Raw genomic sequence first — 22,263 nt, 5'->3', positions numbered from 1 at the left:
CCATATTTTTGCTGAAAGGATTTAGTATAGAACAACGACGATAAAGATTGCAACTTTTGGTATCTGATAAAAAAAAGGCTTGCCCCTACCGGAAGTAGCGTGACGTAGTTAATTGAACATATACGCAAAGTTCCCTATTGTTTACAATGATGGCCGCATGAAGTGAGAGAGATTCGGACCGAGAAAGCGACAATTTCCCCATTAATTTGAGCGAGGATGAAAGATTTGTGGATGAGTAAAGTGCAAGTGAAGGACTAGTGGGGAGTTGAAGCTATTCAGATAGGGAAGATGCTGTGAGAGCCGGGGGTGACCTGATATTCAGCTGGGAATGACTACAACAGTAAATAAACACAATACATATATATACTCTATTAGCCACAACACAACCAGGCTTATATTTAATATGCCACAAATTAATCCTGCATAAAAACACCTACGTGTTTGTTATGCTAGCTCCTAGCTCCTCTGCTAGCTCCTAGCTTCATAGAACACGCCAATACAATTCAAACACCTGATCAACACACACAATCACTCAGCCCAAAAGACCGTTCACCTAACCCAATGTTCATAAAGCTCATATATTTTTAAAAAGTTACGTACGTGACGCGCACATACGGTCAAGCTATCAAATGTTTAGCAGCCAAGGCTGCATACTCACGGTACCTGGTATTCAGCTGGGAATGACTAAAACAGTAAATAAACACAAGACATATATTTACTATATTAGCCACAACACAACCAGGCTTATATTTAATATGACACAAATTAATCCTGCATAAAAACACCTACGTCTTTGTTGTGCTAACTCCTAGCTCCTATGCTAGCTCCTAGCTCCATAGAACACGCCAATACAATTCAAACACCTGATCAACACACACAATCACTCAGCCCAAAAGACCGTTCACCTAACCCAAGGTTCATAAAGCTTATATATTTTAAAAAAGTTACGTACATACGCAAAAAAAAGTTGCGCACATACGGTCAAGCGATCAAATGTTTAGAAGCCAAAGCTGCATACTCACAGTAGCACGTCTGCGTCTTTGTCATCCAAATCAAAGTAATCCTGGTAAGAGTCTGTGTTGTCCCAGTTCTCTACAGGCGTCTGTGTATCGAAGTCAAAAGTCCTCCTGGCAGTCTCCCCGTCTGCCAGCACTGCACTTGAAATTGACTGGCTTCTATTACACTCGCACTGACGTGCATGCGTTGTCCCGAAGGAGATGTATTCGTGAACAAAAATATTTGTAAAATGGGTGATATTTTTCCATTGTTGCTGTTCTGTTAAGTGAAATCATGATTTTTTTTTTCTTTCAAACAATGTTTTTGGGCAAGGGCCGGCCCAAAACCTTTCATTTGACTACTTTGTTGACAGTCGTTTTAGAAGGTTTTAGAATGGCCTTCCCAAAGTCCTGACTTAAATGTGTGGACAATGCTGAAGAAACAAGTCCATGTCAGAAAACCAACACATTTAGCTGAACTGCACCAATTTTGTCAAGAGGAGTGGTCAAAAATTAAACCAGAAGCTTGTGGATGGCTACCAAAAGTGCCTTATTGCAGTGAAACTTGCCAAGGGACATGTAACCAAATATTAACATTGCTGTATGTATACTTTTGACCCAGCAGATTTGGTCACATTTTCAGTGGACCCATAATAAATTCATAAAAGAACCAAACTTCATGAATGTTTTTTGTGACCTACAAGTATGTGCTAAAATAACTCTATCGCAAAAAAATAAGAGTTGTAAAAATGATTGGAAACTCAAGACAGCCATGACATTATGTTCTTTACAAGTGTATGCAAACTTTTGAACACGACTGTATGTGTGTACCCCTTATATATTTGTATTTGTGTTTGACTTTTTCAAATAGCATCATGTTAGCTTCCCTGAGATTCAAAGATATTCTGTTTTTGTCAAAGCATTTCTTTAATTTTGTGAGGAACTCGCATGGCTGCGGTAGTTGTGACCCCAAGATGCAGGAAAAAGGAGGACAAAGTGCAGGTAAGAGTCTTTTATTGTGCTCAAAATAGGAGGAGCAGTCATTCATGCAGCAAAAGGTCCTCAACATAATTATCAACAAGGCAGGCATAAATAACAGCCTGATTGGCAACTGCAACCAGGTGTGCCAGGCTGCCAATTAGGGACAGGTGAGGGAAATGAGCGCTCAGGGAGACATGCAGGAAGTGGAACAAAAATAAGAGCGCTGGAAATAAACACCAACTAAGGAAGCATAATCAGACATGAAATGACATCTTGTCACAAATGTGTTAATTTCTTTTGTTATTATTTATCTTAGCTCCTGTGTGTTCTCACCTGAACTAGATGTGGTCCTATAGTCTGCAAATGATTTTAACTTTACATAGGCTGACCATATTCTGAAATCCCAAAAAGAAGACATATATGCGTGCCAAGGCGGGGACTAGGTGAAAATTTGCCAATGTTACTCGAACTTGCTTTATAAATAATATATTTATTTAAATAAAGCATTTTTCTCCTCTGTTGACAGCAGTGTTGGCGCTAGGAATTTTCAAAATGGGGTCCCAGGGTTGGGGTTGTGGATATGGCAGTTTGTAGTGACAGTTCAGTTTTTGGGCAGGGTGTGTATGAGGTAGTGCAAAGGGCTGCAGAGTAATGAGATGCGAGGCAAGGGGTTCGGCTATAAGCCGCCTACCGGCCCGACCAGAGCAGGTGGAGTTCAGGGGTTGAGAGGTGGAGATCCTTGGGCTCAGGCTCAAGGCCTATCTACAGCTCGCCATCCAAGACTTAGGGACCTGGCCTACGTAAACACAGGACCCGGAGTTCAATCAATGTGCGCACATAAACATCAACATTAAGTCATCTATTGTTCGACCTTCAATAAATAAGTTACACTTATTATTATCATTATTAGCAATAATACTGCTAACATTAACAATATTAAACCATCCCATGTATGTACAACATAACAAACACGACAGTACACAGTGTTGTCACTATGACGGGTGCAACATGAACAATATTAAACAATAGAAAATAACAGTGACGTCACTATGACGGGTGTAACATTAACAATATTAAACAATAGAAAATAACAGTGACGTCACTATGACGGGTGTAACATTAACAATAACAGTGACGTCACTATGACGGGTGTAACAGTGTTCATTCATTGTCTTTACCGTAGCATAAAAAGTGCACATGGCCTTAAAACGCCACAACACTCAGTCACCATATGTACGTACCCAAAATAAAGACTCGAAATAAATATAAATTCAATGGGATCAGAAACATTGGAGGAAACGGGATTAAAAGCCGATGCTAACCGCCCATAGACAATACATGGGTACGGCTAGCAGCTACTATTAGCAAACAGATTCACTTACCAACTCGGCTTAATAACACTCTCTCGTCGCAACTCGGCCCTGATGGTCGGCACCTAAAAGTTTACAATTAGTTGTAAAATGTTGGACGGTTGTTTTTACGATATGCAGGCAAACGACAACTTTAAAACATACCGGCTTCAGATGTGCCCAGGCTTAGCCACCGCACCTGGCAGCCATCTTGGGACGGTGGATCATATAGAGCGTGATAGGCTGCAGCGGGTCACGCGATAGGCTAAACTCGTGAGATTAAACATGGAAACGCCGCAGGTAATATGAGGGGATGCCATGAGAGGAAATATGGCTTATTTCCCACCCGTGTTACACGCACGCCTCCACACTTTGTTTTGTTTAACCCCTTCTTAACTCTGGACGTACATTGAAAATACCCGGTACACGCAACCCTAACTCAAAATGCCGGACATTTGAGGCATTTAAAAAAAAACGCCTGGACACCCCGGACATCCCCGCAAAAGAAGACATGTCCGGGGAAAAGAGGACGTATGGTCAGCCTACTTTACATCCCTTGCGATGTTACAAATGTCGTTTCTGCAGAGATTTAACCATTTTGGTCCCAGCATTGATGCCTGGAGTAGGGCTCAATGTATATTAAAGGGGACCTATGAGGATTTCAATCTACATTGAAAACACTTCCTTGTGTTCTAATATGTATTGCTGGGCTATTCAACTCCATAATGAAGAGGACCGCAGTTTCAAGAGCCGAAGGGCTCAGGGGCCGGACATCGAAATGTTGATGTTTCATCAGAAAGTGCCTCTGCAGGTTATATTTCTTTGAGACTGCGTTTACATAATTGCAAAGTAAACACATTGGCTTTCACACCGCACTGTCAATGAATTCATTATTCTGCCCTCGCTACTTGTTTCCAGCGTGTGCAGCTAGTTAACTGTATGAAGAAAAAAGACGCTCCAGGTTTTGTTGAGGAATGATGTTCCTTCTTTTGAACTATTTTCATTCCTCAGTTTGATGTCTTTACACTTCTTCCTTCATTTAGGTTTGTAAGACTGAAAATATAAACATTAAATAAACATAACGAAAGTATAACGTCCATTGTGTATTTTACATAAATAAAATTGAAGGTTTAGTTTTAATATATTCACACAATAAACTACAAATACACCTATCCATCCATCCATTTTCTACCGATTGTCCCGTTCGGGGTCGCTGGACCCTATCTCAGCTGCATTCGGGCGGAAGGCGGGGTACACCCTGGACAAGTCGCCAGCTCATCACAGGGCCAAGACAGATAGACAGATAGAAATTACAAATCATTCACACACCAAATATTGTGTGAATTATCACAATTAGCGTTGTCGCCCTCTACTAGTCAAATGTAGCACTAAACGTATTAAACAAGGTTTAATTGTTAATCCCAGACAAAAAAAAACAACACGACCACAAGTACAAAATACCTCACAAAGTCCGCAATTTCAGTACAAAACAGACTGTAGGAGGAGGTTGTGATCAGCGCGCTGCAGGAGCAAAAGGTCACCGCCTCAGTCAATGGTGTTGAGGGCGGAGCACCATCAACAAGGGGCGGGGCATGTGCGGGACGGCCAGACGCAGCTGGCAGGTGATTAGATTTCGCAGGTGGTACGTGTTAATCTAATCAGCTGTTGTCTTTAACAGTGAGCGGCCAGCGGAGGAGGGAGGTGGGAGAAACCGGAGAGACAGACATCTGCAAAGATTGTACTGGAGAGATTGTTCATTGAATCACATGGGGATTAAAACTTTGTTAAACGGCACAACTGACTCCTGTGACGTGGTATCCGTGGAACGGGTAGGGAACGACCTCTACACGGACTAAATATTAGTGATGGGTTGATGAGGCGTCATGAAGCGTTTCGACACATTGCAAAACTGTATTGATACTGTGTCGATACTGTGTCACTAAATACTGACATCTGCTGGACATTAAAAATCCCTACAGGCAACCTATGGACCGACTCAACTGACACTGATTTTATGACCTAGTATATACAATAATATAAACCAAGTCATTGTATTTCATTTAGGATTATTTCATATCTTCATTTAAATAAACATATATTTTAATCTTTTTTAGATACAGTCAATAAAAAATGTGAACATGTATCATAACATGAACATCTAAGAGTTGTGAATGAGGATGCTTGTGGACTGGGATTTTTATTTATTTTTCCAACGTATTCAATTTTAGACGATTTATTTCATTGATTGATTAAAACTTGTATTAGTAGATTGCACAGTGAAGTACATATTCCATACAATTGACCACTAAATGGTAACACCCGAATAAGTTTTTCAACTTGTTTAAGTCGGGGTCCACTTAAATTGATTCATGATACAGATATATACTGTCATCATAATACAGTCATCACACAAGTTAATCATCAGAGTATATACATTGAATTATTTACATTATTTACAATCCGGGGTGTGGGATATGGAGGAGGGGGGGATTAGGTTTGGTTGTTATCAACACTTCAGTCATCTCTTCTTAGTTATTATTTCACCGGCTGTAGAAAAGACCCGCTCACAGGGCACAGAGGAGGTGGGAGTGTGACACAGTTTGCGTATCGGTCACGTGACCAAAACAGCTCATGATCGGTCACGTGACTTTCTAACAGCGGTACGCGCACCGACACAGGGTATTGCTCTATGAGCTCAACGCATGCGCCGATGCATCGGTGTTGCCGGACCCATCACTACTAAATATATTTATGCACAAATGATATCTACTTACAAATGTTTGACCAAGTTCGGTGATGAAGCTCACTCGCTGGGATTTCTGCCTTTGTTGTTGCTTGTCTGGATCAATTGATTGATTGATTGATTGAAACTTTTATTAGTAGATTGCACAGTACAGTACATATTCCGTACAACTGACCACTAAATGGTAACACCCGAATACGTTTTTCAACTTGTTTGATTAACGTGGACCCCGACTTAATTCATGGTAATGTGTCCGTTGCTTAAAAGGTCCGCCAAAAAACAATGACTCGAGCACTAGCTCGGGGCAGAACATTCATACTTTGTTGTCCAGTCGTTGTTATAAGTCTGATTTTTGCAATTTATTGAGATTTTTTTTAATTTTTTTTTACAGGATTTAAACAGTAGTCTTCTTCTACTTACCCCACTGTTGCTTCATTGTGACACATATGCCTGGCTGTTGCCCCTGCAGAGGTGGCGGGAGTACTGCATACATGATCAACCCTAGTTTTAATGGTTTCATCAAGCCAATTTGGGTGATGTTCAGAGGGCGAAATGAAAAGCTTTGGCGAGTCTGACGTGGCCTGCCGGATGACAGTTATATAGGCTTGATGCATTGGATATGCTTTGATGTAAAATGTGTATAAATTTTGCTCCACAGTCATATTTATAAGCCATTTTTTTGCGTCTGTCTGCAAGCTGTCCGTTGTGGAGGCGTTCCCAGATTGAAAATAAAACCATTCCTCACCCTCGCCAAAAGCATCATAATTCAATTTAGGTCCCTTCAAAGGAGTCCTACTGTGCAAAACCAACTTTTTTTTAAAACTGTCGGCACCTGTTTTTGTCTTTGGGATCCCCATAGCCAGTGGACTCCATATGGAAGCGCTTAAAACTACAACATGGCTGACAGGATGGAGACACAGTTGAAGGGGGCGTGGCCAGGAGGAGGGCTTTGGCTAATTGGCACGTAAATAAGACCGCCCACAAAACGGCCCATTCTGAAGAGACAGTCAGAAAGCGGCTTGAAGATGGTCTGTAAAACATAATCTATGCAACATTTTGACCAACGAATCACCATTACATGTTATGTAGACCACAAGGAAGTGTTTTAGAAGTGTTTGAAAAAAAAATCATACCATGACCCCTTTAGGACTCGTTGCCTGCCGTGTGTTAGGCTATAGGCCTATGATTTAAATGTTTCCAATTTTTTTTTTAAATCCGCGATGTAGTGTATTTAAAGTGCGATGTGGTGTGGAATGACTGTATCTTTATTATTTGTAAGCACCATATTTCTAAAACAACCCCTGATTTTTTCAGTACAAAAAACATACCATACTTTTCGGGCTGCAGAGCGCATAGGTATTCAGACCGCACCCACCAAATTTTAGAAAAAAATATATATTTACAAATTTTAACTGCACCGCACCATTAGCTACAGATATATACTGGAATGAAATATTTTGTAAATATTTATTTACATACCTTTATTGTTTCCAAACAGTGCCTGTCACACGGCAGTTAAACGGCTGATCAAACAAAACACAAGTCATCATCGTGGGCCCACTAGCTGCGGAAGCTAGCTCTCCAATCAGCTAAAGAGACTCAATAATTCCGTGATGACGTTTTGGTAAATTTACCCAACTGAAACAATACAAAAAGAATGCCATTGTAAGTTAATAATACTAACGGAGTCACTTGTAAACATGTTGGCATAATTACTAATGCTAAAAACGCTAGTTTGAATACATTACAATAGCGTGTACAAATATGCATGAAAACACTCCTACAGACATCACACATGGGACAGTTTAGTAAGTATGAATTGCTTTGTTTATATTGAAAAACCTACAAACATTGCTTGGAGTGGTAAATGAAGAATCCGTTTGAGCAGATATACTATGGACGAACAGTCGACGAAACGGGATATATTTCCGGTTCAAGGCACAAAACAGGAAGTACATTTTCAACCCGCATCACCTGCAGTTTATAAAACTCATCCAAAACATGGCGCCATAGCACAAACAATAACACACCTTTTGAGTGTCTCTGTCGGTGTTACAAACTACTAGTATTATACAAAACCCCTGAAAGGGACAAGCTGTAGAACAGGGGTGTCAAACTCATTGTAGCTCAAGGGCCGAAAGGAGGAAAATATGTGCATATGCGGACCGGACTATTAAAATCATGGCATTAAAACAAAAAAAATAAAGGCAACTTCAGATAGTTTTCTTTGTCTTATTTTGGCCAAAAATAGAACAAACACATTCTGAAACTATTACAATAAAAATATAGAAAAAAATACCAGCAGTGGTAAAGTTTAGATCCATGAAGGAAAGAAGAAAGTGAATGAATGTTTGTAACTGTATAAATTTACATATGCATAAAAATGTGTTTTATTTTTTATTTTTATTTTTTAATTAATTAAGTAACGTTGATGACAACCTTTTTCCAAAACACAATATAGAATGTGAGATATAACAGGATAATGCATACATTTATCATTTGTTTTCAAAACAGTTACAAAAAAGTGAGAACCCAAAAATTTACTGTGGGATCCCATTTTTATGACTTGATGGCATGGACCCCATTTTGAAAATTCCTAGCGCCAACACTGATGGAGTATTGGTGCTTGCAAAACAGCAGCAGGTGGCTGTAGCCTGCGGGCCGGCTCCAATACTAATCAAATATCATCCCGGGGGCCATAGATCATTCATTCACGGGCCGAATTTGGCCCGTGGGCCTTGACTTTGACACCCCTGCTGTAGAAGATAGATGGATGGCCGTCAGCAAAGAAAAATCCTTAAATTACCCACACTGTTTTATAAACAGCAGGGTTCAAAGCGTAGAAAAAAAGTAGTGGCTTACAGTCCGAAAAATACGGTATTAGTAGCGCCTTCTATCTGCAAAGTGCTGCATGACAAAATGAAATAAATTCAGAGTGAATTTGCGATTGCCCTGCCATGACTGTGTTAGTGTTTGCGTACTAAAACACACAGAAAGAAGATTCTCGCTTCAGTGTGGTGTTCAACCTTGCCAAACGCAAACATCGTGTCCCCTTCCCCCCCCCAAGCCCCTGACAAACATTCTTTGAACACTTCAACAGGTTTGTTTACAATAGGCCCAGAAAGGTGAGACGACAAGCAGGAAGAGGCGACTGAAGGATGTGTGTTGGAACTTGCATGTGTGTTTGTGTGTGTGTGTGCGCCGTGCGGGGTCTGTGATCCGGGGGCTTTGAAGAAAAAAGGCTTGTTTCTGCTGCCTGACATCATCCTGACAGATATTTCCAACCCTGGAGCCATCGCACCAGTCACCAGTCGAGCTCACCTGCTTGTCCTTTCCCCCCTCCAAACCCTCTTTATGTGCCCTAGTTAAGCTGTACTTCACTGCTGCTTGACTCCATAAAGTGACTCTTCACTACAATAAAACTGTTGTCCCTGTGAGAGAGCCTCCCAGGTGTTTAAGCTGAAAGCTCTCGTCTCTCATAATAAAACCGAGACCATTGCGCGTAAATGCGTGTGATTAATAATGAAAAAGGGAGTTTTGTTTGCAGGACTGCTGACTTCCGGGCCTCGTTAAATTGTCACATTTGTTTGGCCTGCTGTCACAAGATTACAGCAGGAGGCGTCGGTTGATGTGAGAAGTTTGCCTACACTCATCCGGCCAATTAGGGATCAATATGACTTCCTGGCTGCAAGGTAAGCACAGATTGTAAAATAGGATATATTCTCTAGGGGTGTCCCGATACGACTTTTTCCACTTCGGATACGATACCGATATTAATTTGACCTTTTTTCCAAGATGGCGCACCTGTAATGGCTGCTGGTTGCAGGAGTTCTCCACTCTTGTGTATCCTTCTTCGTGTTCTTGGTGTTTACTCTTGTTTTCCTATTTGCGTTGGATGAAAAGAGCACAGCTCCCTCCCCACATTCTACAGAGGCACTATAGAGAGCCTGCTGACCAACTGCATCTCGGTCTGGACTGGAGCCTGCAGTGCATCAGACTGGAAGTCTCTGCAGAGAGTGGTGAGGACGGCGGAAAAGATCATCAGGACTCCTCTTCCTCCTATCCAGGAGATCGCAAAAAGCCGCTGCCTGACCAGGGCTCAGAAAATTTGCAGAGACTCCTCCCACCACCACCAAGGACTGTTTTCACTGCTGGACTCTAGAAAGAGGTTCCGCAGCCTCCGTAGCAGAACCTCCAGGTTCTGTACCAGCTTCTTCCCTCAGGCCGTAGACTCTTGAACGCATCATAATAATCCCCTCAATTCCCCCCAAAAACGGATTAACTCGCTGGAATATAAAGACAAAATAACATACATCCATAAACGTGGATGCATATGCAAAAGTGCAATATATTTATCTGTACAGTAATCTATTTATTTATATCTGCACCTCGTTGCTCTTTTATCCTGCACTACAACAAGCTAATGCAACGAAATGTCATTCTTATCTGTACTGTAAAGTTTGAATTTGAATGACAATAAAAGGAAGTCTAAGTCTCTTAGTCGAAGTCTAATTATTGTCCTTTGGTTTGTGCCCTGTTGGGACTGCGCATCAAGGGGTGGCACTTTCGTGACTTCTGCGCTACTTTTTGGTGATTTTTTTGTGAACCTTTAGATCTGCCTGGTGGGAGCCTTTTTGCCACGGCCATGTCTGCACCGGAGACCAGCTGCTGGTTCTCTGTCACATCGGAGTCCATGCGGAAAGACCGGAGGAGATGCGGACGAAGATACGGGGCTGCAGAGTTAGCGTTGTGTGTCGGGATGGACCAGCTTCATGGAGCTGAATGAGCATGAATTGGACACTTCGGTCTCCAGAGACGGATTCTCGCTCATCCGGATGAACGGTACATTGGCCAGGGCTAGTGGGCAGCCTAGGATGGAGTAAGCTCTCTTGGTTGCTTGGTTGGATCCGTTCCTGTTTCTGGCCATGCTGCACCCAAGCTTGGCAGACAATGGTGTGGACCACTGCAGAAGCCACCTCAATGTATGTATGTGTGTGTTAAAATGTAGTTTTTCTGTTGTTTTTGTTTGTCTATGCATGGTGCAATCGTATGTGCACAATTCATATTATTCATTGCTCACGTTTAGTTTTTTGTTGTGATTTACTTTGATGAGACGCAAGAAGGGACAGTCTCGATTTGACTCAGAGCACCATTTTGCTAACAAGACTGCTATCTGCTATGAACAGCTGCCAATGCAAAGTGGAGAGGACTGCAATTTACTGTAGAACAGTGATTATCAAACTAGTGGTACACAAGCTCCATCTAGTGCAGTGCCAAATTGCCCCTCGGGGACAATAAAGATTTTCTAAGTCTAAGTCTAAGTTCTTGACCTTGTTGGAGGTACCGAACCCCACCAGTTTCATATGCCCATTCACCGAACCCTACTTTAGTGAAAAATAAAATGTTTTTTTTTTTTAATTCAAGACAAAGTTATATGTTTTTGGTAACACTTTAGTATGGGGAACATATTCTTAGTAACAAAGACTTAATTTAGAGTTATTTGGTTAGGGTTAGGGTTAGAGGGTTAGAAGGTTAGGGTTATAATAAGGCCATGCCAAATAAGGCATTAATAAGTACTTAATAATGACTAGTTAAGAGCCAATATGTTACTAATTTGCATGTTAATAAGCAACTAATAAATGGTGAATATGTTCCCCATACTAAAGTGTTACCATTTTTTATTACTGGTGCACAAAATGAACCGTGCATGAACATCACCTTGTTCAAAGAACAAAACCAACACAGTGCATAAACTCACAACAAATTACACACCTGCAAATCAGTGTGACTTCTGCTGTTGCCGTATCCGTAATACGCCGATAGGGAGAAGTTTTTATTTACACGATGAGTCGGGTGTGTCTTGACCTCCGCCGAACCCCTGAGCCCGACTCACCGAACCCCTAGGGTTCGATCGAACCCAGGTTAAGAACCACTGATCTAGTGGTATGCCAAAGCATGACTTAATTAAATCTTCAAACACAGTGTTACTGTTCAAACTGTGTAATGTTACAGGGTCTAAAAATGTAAAAAATACTTGTTAAATAAAACATGTGTCTTGTTTTTAATGAATACTTGGGCCTACTACGCTACTGTATTTTAATGTTGGTCATTATGGTGGCACTTGGAGAACCAAGTGTTTTCTGAGCGAGTATGACGATCCTCCTGGTAGGAGGGTATCCCTTTATGGAGGATGCCTGTGCGTGACTTTGTTTAACGTGGGGAGACTGGTGCACAGACAGTCACCACACGATCCTTGACAGATCTGGGTCAGGGTCCAGTGGCATGGAGTCCAAGACGACCGGGGACCCTTTTCTGCTGCAGCCTTCACCCGCCATCCCAGCCGTTGTGACGCTCCATAGGGTTAACAATCATCCTCTGCCTGTTCCACCGTTGAGGTCTTGGGTTGTTATTTCCCCATAACTGGGCCACATGGATGTGGGGGTGCCTTCTTCCGCCATCGCAGCCATTGTGGTAGTTCTTACATCTACCGTCTTCCGCCTGCTCCGCCGTTGAGGTCTTCACCGTATCCCTGTGTAGGGGGCAGTCAGGTACTAGGCCTTTGCCAAGGGCCACCTGGGGTGACAGTAGTAAAGGGGTTAACCTCCTAGTGCCCCCAGACACCATAGAGGAGACTCCACTGCCGGATGCACTGTAACGTCATGCCCAGGACAGAAGAAAGTACTATATTGTGTGAAGGAAGTGTAAAGGTGGGTGATATTTCGTGTTTAGTGAGTTCAAATTATGTTAAAAAAAACCTATTCAGAAGGTCATACACATATTTCCATGCTCTGACTATCAAAATATTTGATTTATTAATAATAATCCTACTTCACAGAAAGACGTGGTTTTCGCGGTCAGGCCTGGAACCAATTGGCCAGGATAAACAGGACGAAAGCATGTATTTTTGCTTGTGTCCAGATTTTAGGACACTCTGTCAAGCAAAGCATTTTGCCTCGTTTTGCCTCGTGGCTGTTGAACATTCTCTTAATAAAATCGGTCGCAGCAACAGCAGGCAGTAATTTTAGGAAATTAAACCCAACAAGCTCACTGTTCACTTTGTTCCTAAAGCTTCATTTTAGTCTACCCAGTTACCAAAAAGCTGTTGAACATATGTGACAGTTTGCAGCCAATGAGCATATATTTATCCCCTGGCTGTAGGCCTTTGCAAGGCTTGAAAGGTGTTGCCTGAATAAACATTACAGGAGGTCCTCGGTCTTTGGGTTCTGTCCCTACGACGACGATCTAAGTCGAGTTTTAGTGTTGATTAATGTTTCTCCACTTTCTTTGCATTTTACGATATATCATTTCACTTCAATTTCGTGGAAGAGAACTGAAGAATGTCGATTCGTCGCACTAGTAGACCCTTTAGATTCAATACTTATACACACTAGTGTTGTACAAGATATGTTGTATGCACACACAGACTGCATACACTGCATCCGGAAAGTATTTACAGTGCTTAATTTTTTCCACATTTTGTTATGTTACAGCCTTATTTCAAAATGGAATATATACATTTTTGTCCTCAAAATTCCACAGACAATACACTATAATAACAATGTAAAAAGTTTTGTTTTGTTTTTTTTGCAAATGTATTAAAAAAATAAATAAATAAATACAATCTCATGTACAATAGTTTTTAAAGGCCTACTGAAACCCACTACTACCGACCACGCAGTCTGATAGTTTATATATCAATGATGAAATCTTAACATTGCAACACATGCCAATACGGCCGGGTTAACTTATAAAGTACAATTTTAAATTTCCCGCGAAACTTCCGGTTGAAAACGTCTATGTATGATGACATATGCGCGTGACGTCAATGGTTGAAACGGAAGTATTCGGACACCATTGGATCCAATACAAAAAGCTCTGTTTTGATCGCAAAATTCCACAGTATTCTGGACATCTGTGTTGGTGAATCTTTTGCAATTTGTTTAATGAACAATGAAGACTGCAAAGAAGAAAGCTGTAGGTGGGATTGGTGTATTAGCGGCGGACTACAGCAACACAACCAGGAGGACTTTGAGATGGATAGCAGACGTGCTATCCGATGCTAGCCGCCGACCGCATCTATGATTGGTTGAAGTCCTTCGTCGCTCCGTCGATCGCTGGAACGCAGGTGAGCACGGGTGTTGATGAGCAGATGAGGGCTGGCGTAGGTGGAGCGCTAATGTTTTTATCATAGCTTTGATGAGGTCCCGTAGCTAAGTTAGCTTCAATGGCGTCTTTAGCAACAGCATTGTTAACCTTCGCCAGGCTGGAAAGCATTAACCGTTTAATTACATGTCCGTGGTTTAATAGTATTGTTGATTTTCTGTCTATCCTTCCAGTCAGGGGTTTAATTCTTTTGTTTCTATCTGCATTTAAGCCCGATGCTATCACGTTAGCTCCATAGCTAAAGAGCTTCGCCGATGTATTGTCGTGGAGATAAAAGTCACTGTGAATGTCCATTTCGCGTTCTCAACTCTCATTTTCAAGAGGATATAGTATCCCCGACTTAAACAAGTTGAAAAACGTATTCGGGTGTTACCATTTAGTGGTCAATTGTACGGAATATGTACTTCACTGTGCAACCTACTAATAAAAGTCTCAATCAATCAATCAATCCGAGGTGGTTTAAAATACAAATCCGTGATCGACAATAGAAAAAGGAGAAAGTGTGGAATCCAATGAAACCTTGTACCTAAGTTACAGTCAGAGTGGAAAAAGATACGTCCTGCACTGCACTCTAGTCCTTCACTCTCACGTTCCTCATCTACGAATCTTTCATCCTCGCTCAAATTAATGGGGTAATCGTCACTTTCTCGGTCCGAATCGCTCTCGCTGCATTGTAAACAATGGGGAAATGTGAGGAGCCCTTCAACCTGTGACGTCACGCTACTTCCGGTACAGGCAAGGCTTTTTTATCAGCGACCAAAACGTTATCGTCGATATTCTCTACTAAATCCTTTCAGCAAAAATATGGCAATATCGCGAAATGATCAAGTATGACACATAGAATGGATTTGCTATCCCAATTAAATAACAAAAATTCATTTCAGTAGGCCTTTAAAACAGCTCTGTACTAGCGGAAACAGCGTGGAGACAGAAGAGGAAGAATGGCAGAAAAACGGCAATACTACGAGTTAAATAAAGACGGTGCGCAAAAGCGCAATACTTAAGTATGTTGTCTTCAAAACTAATGATAAAGGTAAATCTATAAACACTGAACTGCCGCAGTGCAAGTGTTGCTTTAAAAGCGCCCACAAACTAATGCAAGGGAATTGACTGAATTCCTAACAAATTCCTACAAATTGTGTTTTATTTTCAACAATTTTCAGGGCATTCAATCGATCCCAACTGGACTGTTCGGTTTGTCTAAGAAGACATTTAGCCTCTCACCCAAGTAGGCTTCATCAGTTCATGCACATACACTTTTTAGACTAGATGAGAGGCGAAATGTTTTCTATGACCAACCAAACAGTCCAGTTATGATAAAAAATGTTAAGTATAAAGACAATCACCTCGTTTTATTCTTTTTAATGGTAATTTTGCGTATGCTGAAGCACGGAAACAAGCACCATAGGGCGCACTGGATTATAAGGCGCACTGCCGATGAATGGTCTATTTTCAATCTTTTTTTCAAACAAAAATTATTATTATAGGACGTATTAAAGGAGTCATATTATTATAATTATTTTTCTAACTTGAAAACACTTCCTTGTGGTCTACATAACATGTAATGGTGGTTCTTTAGTCAGAAAGTTGCATAGATTATGTTTTACAGATCATCTTCAAGCCGCTTTCTGACAGTCGCTTCCGGATGCGCTGTTTTGTGGGCGGTCTTATTTACGTGGCTCACCTTCAGCAGCGTCTTCTCCCCGTCACCTTTGTTGTAGCGGTGTAGCGTGCAAGGACGGGTGTGGAAGAAGTGTCAAAAGATGGAGCTAACTGTTTTAATGACATTCAGACTTTACTTAAATAAATAACAGAGCAGCATCGCCTCATCCGGAAACAACAACAAGGCTGGAAATGTGTCTTGTAAAAAACTGTCAAACTGGAATTCTAATAACTAAAGTTCCTTGGGTGAATAATTTAAACTCACTACACCGGTATGTTTTAGCGCTTTCATGGCGAGTTTACTGAGAGATATAAGTAAGAACTTTACACTACTTTGTATTAGAAATGGCAACAGCGGAGGATGAATGTCCCATAACAGGAAGATAGAAAAAAAGAAGAAGCTTATCAACTACGGTGGCTACAAAGGCGGACGCACAAATGTTTTCAGGATTTATGCAGCTCCCAAATACAGATCAGCAGGTACCAGAAGGTAAGAAAAGTTGCTTTTGCATAATATTGCGAAACAAAATGCCAGATAATATGTCTTACCTTATACACACACCATAATAATACTTGTATTTTTAATGCGCCGACAATCTATCAAGCGTAGCTGCTTCATAGCTTACCAAAGTCGCACTAAAACATGTTGATAGATTTTTGAGCGCCGTGTGTAATGTTCTATATTTTCAATGGAACATATAAAATGTTGGTGTTGTCTACTTGAGTCATATTGCCATCATAGTGCAGTCTACACGTATCTCTTATGTTCCACTGCCATCTACTGGTCACACTTATCATTACACCACGTACCAAATAAAATTGCTTCGAGGTCGGTAAGCAGAACCAGAATTATTCCGTACATTAGGCGCACCGGGTTATAAGACGCATTGTCGAGTTTTGAGGGAAAAAAAATGACTTTAAGTGGACCTTATAGTCAGGAAAATACGGTACTTTTCTTTGGCTTTTCTATTTGTGCTCTTGTTTTTGCATGACACTCAGCCACCGTGTGACCGACACGTCACTCCCACTTTCAACCAAGAAACAACCCTCCAGTTTATTGTTTGTAAGACTCATATTCCCACAATTGTTGTCTTTCCCTGCAGACGTCCCCAGAAGTAATGTGATCTGATGTTGTAATTCATTAATAAGGCAGCCGCCATTATGTTCTCCTGTCTTTGGGATAATGGGAAACAAATGTTTTACACAGCCTGGAAATCATGTAGTGTTAGCTGATGGCTGTGGAATGTGTGAAACTTGCAGAATGTGTCTGTCACAGTGCGAATGACATGGAATGTCTGAACACTTCAGTAACTCTATTGTCTGGCGTTGCAGCGTTGTCTGCATTCAAACCCCCAGTGTTGAACTGCTTTTTGTCAACATAGAGTGTGTAGTGTCATAGATAATAGTTGGTCTAATGGCAAGGTAGAAGGAATTATCAGCAGTTTTTAAATACCGTTAGAGCACTGGAGGACTTCGGAATAGAGTGAACTAAAGAAGATAAGATTTTAAAGAGCTAAGACTGAATCTAATTATAAATATGTGGGGTAACCTGAAGACTGTACATAGAACATGTCCTAGCAATTGACATGTAGTGCATCGTGAGAGTATTCACAGCACTTTACTTTTCCACATTTTGTTATGTTACAGCCTTTTTCCAAAATTGAATAAATTAAATTGTACAGGCAATACCCCATAATGACAATGTGAAAAGTGTTTTTTTTACTATGCAAATGTGTTAAAAAAAATAAAAATAATAATAACCACATGTACCTACATATTTACAGCCTTTGCTAAATACTTTATTGATGCAGCAATTACAGTCTTTTTGAATACGATGCCACAAGCTTGGCACAACTATCTTTGGGCAGTTTCGCCCATTCCTCTTTGCAGCACCTCTCAAGGTCCATCATGTTCGATGAGAAGAGTTGTTTTTCACCCAGGATGTCTCTGTACATTGCTCCATTCCTCTTTCCTGACTAGTCCCCCAGTACCTGCTGCTGAAAACCAACCCCACAGCATGATGCTGCCACCACCATGCTTCACAGTAGGGATGGTATTGGCTTGGTTTCCTCCAAATGTCATGCCTGGCAGTCACGCCAAAGAGTTCAATCTTTGTCTCATCAGACCAGAGAATTTTGTTTCTCATAGTCTGGGAGTATTTCAAGTGCCTTTTTCTCAAACTTTTGACTAAAAAATGGCTTCTGTCTGGCCAGTGTACCATACAGGCCTGATTGGTGGACTGCTACAGAGATGGTTGTCTTTCTGGAAGGTTCTCCTCTGTCCACAGAGGAATGCTGAAACTCTGACAGACTGACCATCAGGTTCTTGGTCACCTCCCTGACTAGACTAAGATGAATGCAGCAATGTACAAACCCCGTTTCCATATGAGTTGGGAAATTGTGTTAGATGTAAATATAAACGGAATACAATGATTTGCAAATCATTTTCAACCCATATTCAGTTGAATATGCTACAAAGACAACATATTTGATGTTCAAACTGATAAACTTTTTTTTTTTGCAAATAATCATTAACTTTAGAATTTGATGCCAGCAACATGTGACAAAGAAGTTGGGAAAGGTGGCAATAAATACTGATAAAGTTGAGGAATGCTCATCAAAAACTTATTTGGAACGTCCCACAGGTGAACAGGCAAATTGGGAACAGGTGGGTGCCATGATTGGGTATAAAAGTAGATTCCGTGAAATGATCGGTCATTCATAAACAAGGATGGGGCGAGGGTCACCACTTTGTCAACAAATGCGTGAGCAAACTGTTGAACAGTTTAAGAAAAACCTTTCTCAACCAGCTATTGCAAGGAATTTAGGGATTTCACCATCTACGGTTCATAATATCATCAAAGGGATCAGATAATCTGGAGAAATCACTGCACGTAAGCAGCTAAGCCCGTGACCTTTCATCCCTCAGGCTGTACTGCATCAACAAGCGACATCAATGTGTAAAGGATATCACCACATGGGCTCAGGAACACGTCAGAAACCCATTGTCAGTAACTACAGTTGGTCGCTACATCTGTAAGTGCAAGTTAAAACTCTCCTATGCAAGGCGAAAACCGTTTATCAACAACACCCAGAAACGCCGTCGGCTTCACTGGGCCTGAGCTCATCTAAGATGGACTGATACAAAGTGGAAAAGTGTTCTGTGGTCTGACGAGTCCACATTTCAAATTGTTTTTGGAAACTGTGGACGTCGTGTCCTCCGGACCAAAGAGGAAAAGAACCATCCGGATTGTTATAGGCGCAAAGTTGAAAAGCCAGCATCTGTGATGGTATGGGGGTGTATTAGTGCCCAATAGTTGGGTAACTTACACATTTGTGAAGGCACCATTGTATGTACCATGCTGAAAGGTACATACAGGTTTTGGAGTAACATATGTTGCCATGCAAGCAACGTTGCCATGGACGCCCCTGCTTATTTCAGCAAGACAATGCCAAGCCACGTGTTACATCAACGTGGCTTCATAGTAAAAGAGTGCGGGTACTAGACTGGCCTGCCTGTAGTCCAGACCTGTCTCCCATTGAAAATGTGTGGCGCATTATGAAACCTAAAATACCACAACTGAGACCCCCGGACTGTTGAACAACTTAAGCTGTACATCAAGCAAGAATGGGAAAGAATTCCACCTGAGAAGCTTCAAAAATGTGTCTCCTCAGTTCCCAAACGTTTACTGAGTGTTGTAAAAAGGAAAGGCCATGTAACACAGTGGTGAACATGCCCTTTCCCAACTTCTTTGTCACGTGTTGCTGGCATCAAATTCTAAAGTTAATGATTGTTTGCAAAAAAAAAAATGTTTTATCAGTTTGAACATCAAATATGTTGTCTTTGTAGCATATTCAACTGAATATGGGTTGAAAATGATGTGCAAATCATTGTATTCAGTTAATATTTACATCTAACACAATTTCCCAACTCATATGGACATCCTGGATGAAAACCAACGCTTCCCATCCAATGTGATGGAGCTTGAGAGGCGCTGCAAGACGAGTTGGGCGAAATCGCCAAATGACATGTGTGCCAAGCTTGTGGCATCGTATTTAAAAATATTTGAGACTGTAATTGCAGCCAAATGTGCATCAACAAAGTATTGAGCAAAGGCTGTGAATACATGTGACGTTTTCCAACATGTGACGTCAGCGGATATTTCTACATATGGTAGAGGTTTACCCGAATAACTTTGTTAGATTCCGTTTTTTATTCAGTCGTAGTCAGTAAGTTCCTTTTGTCTCTCTATCCTCTTGATGGTGCAGACTGGCTCGTACGTGCACATGCATCCTGCGCTGTTGCCATTTCTAATACAAAGTAGTGTATAGTTCTAACTTAAATTGTTTCTATTTTTCTCATTTAACTTTTATTTAACCAGGAAAAATCCAATTGAGATTAAAAAAACTCTTTTTAAAGGAAGTCCTGGCCAAGAGGCACATAAAATTACATTCACACTACACATGAAAATGACAGGATGGACATCAAGCAAAACAGTTACAGATAAGTGAGGCAGCTTCAAATGAACTCCATACGGAAACGCAAAAAACTACAACATGGCTGACGGTGACGCTGACGACTTGTAAATAAGACCGCTCCCAAAACAACGCATCCTGAAGAGACGGTCAGAGAGCGACTTGAAGATGGTCTGCAATACAAAATGACGCACAGTTTTGACCAAATCTCCAGCTTGGCATGTTGTGTAGACCACAAACAAAGGTTTCACATGTAGAAAAAACATAATAAATGACCCCATTTAAGGTGCATGTGTTCAGTACCATACAGTGTTAGCTCATACTTTACATTGTGCAGGACTCATTTCTCTTCACCCTCCTGGTTACTCTTTCTTTCTTACCTGATCCTTTTTTTTTTTTTTACACGTTTGTCATCTCCACATCCACATTAGACCATCCCTAATTGATCCACTTTCAAACAGATTTGCTAGTCATTCCAGCCTCAGGCAACTCCTTCTCAGTTACTTGCTTTCCACATGTTTTTCACCGCTCTTGACTAACCCTGCACTTCTGTGTCCTGAATCACAAACTGCTCATTTTTTATGTCCGCTGTTCCACCATGTGCACCCTCCTGCATTGATGTTGCTGATTTGAGTGCAGTTCCCTGCCTGCTCCCCCTTAAACTAAATATTGTCTTACATTAAATATCTTATTTGTTGAGTAGTCATGCGAGTTGGTCATATAAATGCGAGCTCTTCAAACTTGCACACAACTTTTGACGTATCCAAGGCGTTCACTTTAAAGGACAAGCCTGCAGACAGAAAATTGCAGACTTTAAACTGCATACGGGTTTTTGAATGGTATGCTATAAAAGTGCAGGAACAAAGGAGAAGGATTGGCTTATAAATGCAAAGGCAGGCAATGAATCGTGACACTACCTACCAGAGGTGGGACCAAGTCATTGTTTTGCAAGTCACAAGTAAGTCTCAAGTCTTTACCCTCAAGTCTCGAGTCAAGTCCCGAGTCAAGACAGGCAAGTCCCGAGTCAAGTTCAAAGTCAAGACTGGAAAGTCTCAAGTCACATCCCAAGTCCTGCATTTTGAGTTTCGAGTCCTTTCAAGTCCTTTTAACCACAGACTAATATATTTACACAGATTGTGTATGCTTTTAAAACGCTGTATTTGAAATTGCAGGAAAAAAAATAGTGCTGACATTGCAATTCATAATAGTACTATTAACTAGTCATTTTAAACATTTAACTCATTCCTTTACAGATTGTTTTTTTTTAATTTGGAGAGTGCACAATTGCACACACAAGAAGAAGGAGACGAAGCAGAAGAACAAAGAAGAAACAATCATGGCGACGACGAGTAAGAAGAAGAAATACGTAGTACAAAGTAAAGAGAGAGAAAGGTAGCGCATGCACTGCGCAGAAGAAGGATGAATGGGTCCGGTTGTGTTCTGCAAAACTAATAATAAAGCAACCAGATTCTCACAAATCGGCGGCCTCGAATTCTGACCTGAAAGCAGAGCTTAGCAGACCCATTGGCGGGTAAAGTGAAGGGTAACCCCCGACGAAAACATTGACCTGAAGGGAACTTCTGCCCTGTGCTCCTCTACTACGGTCTGCACCGGAGCAGGACAGCAGGAAAGGTGTAACAACTACATTAGTACCTGTCACTCTTTAAACTCCTTGTGCAGATCTGAATGCTTATTATTTAAATGTTTACCTAAATGTGAAGCAAAAGTGCTCATACTAATCGCCACATTTGGCGAGGTGTGTTTTAAAGCAACATTTGAAGCGCATTGCTTCCTTGTTTAAAGCGTCACCTTTATCGTAAGTTTCGAAGCCCAAATACTTCCATATTGCGCTTCAAGCACCCTCTTTATTAAGAATTGATTAGAATTTAGTTTTT

General features: G+C 41.1%; 1 long non-coding RNA gene across 1 annotated transcript; it reads right to left on the bottom strand.

Annotated features, from left to right (window-relative positions):
- Nucleotides 1-2,506: 2,506 nt before the first annotated feature.
- LOC133663836 (uncharacterized) lies at nucleotides 2,507-3,535 on the bottom strand. Its single transcript, XR_009828415.1, has 3 exons — nucleotides 3,491-3,535; nucleotides 3,359-3,411; nucleotides 2,507-2,772 (listed from the first exon to the last, which is right to left on the bottom strand). It is a non-coding gene; the product is annotated as an uncharacterized LOC133663836 (long non-coding RNA).
- Between the last annotated feature and the right edge of the window lie 18,728 nt (nucleotides 3,536-22,263).

This window comes from Entelurus aequoreus, linkage group LG13 (assembly GCF_033978785.1).
Source record: "Entelurus aequoreus isolate RoL-2023_Sb linkage group LG13, RoL_Eaeq_v1.1, whole genome shotgun sequence".
Classification (NCBI taxonomy): Eukaryota; Metazoa; Chordata; class Actinopteri; order Syngnathiformes; family Syngnathidae; genus Entelurus; species Entelurus aequoreus.
Note: the sequence above shows the minus strand (reverse complement) of the source record. Positions and strands in the feature narration are given on the sequence as shown.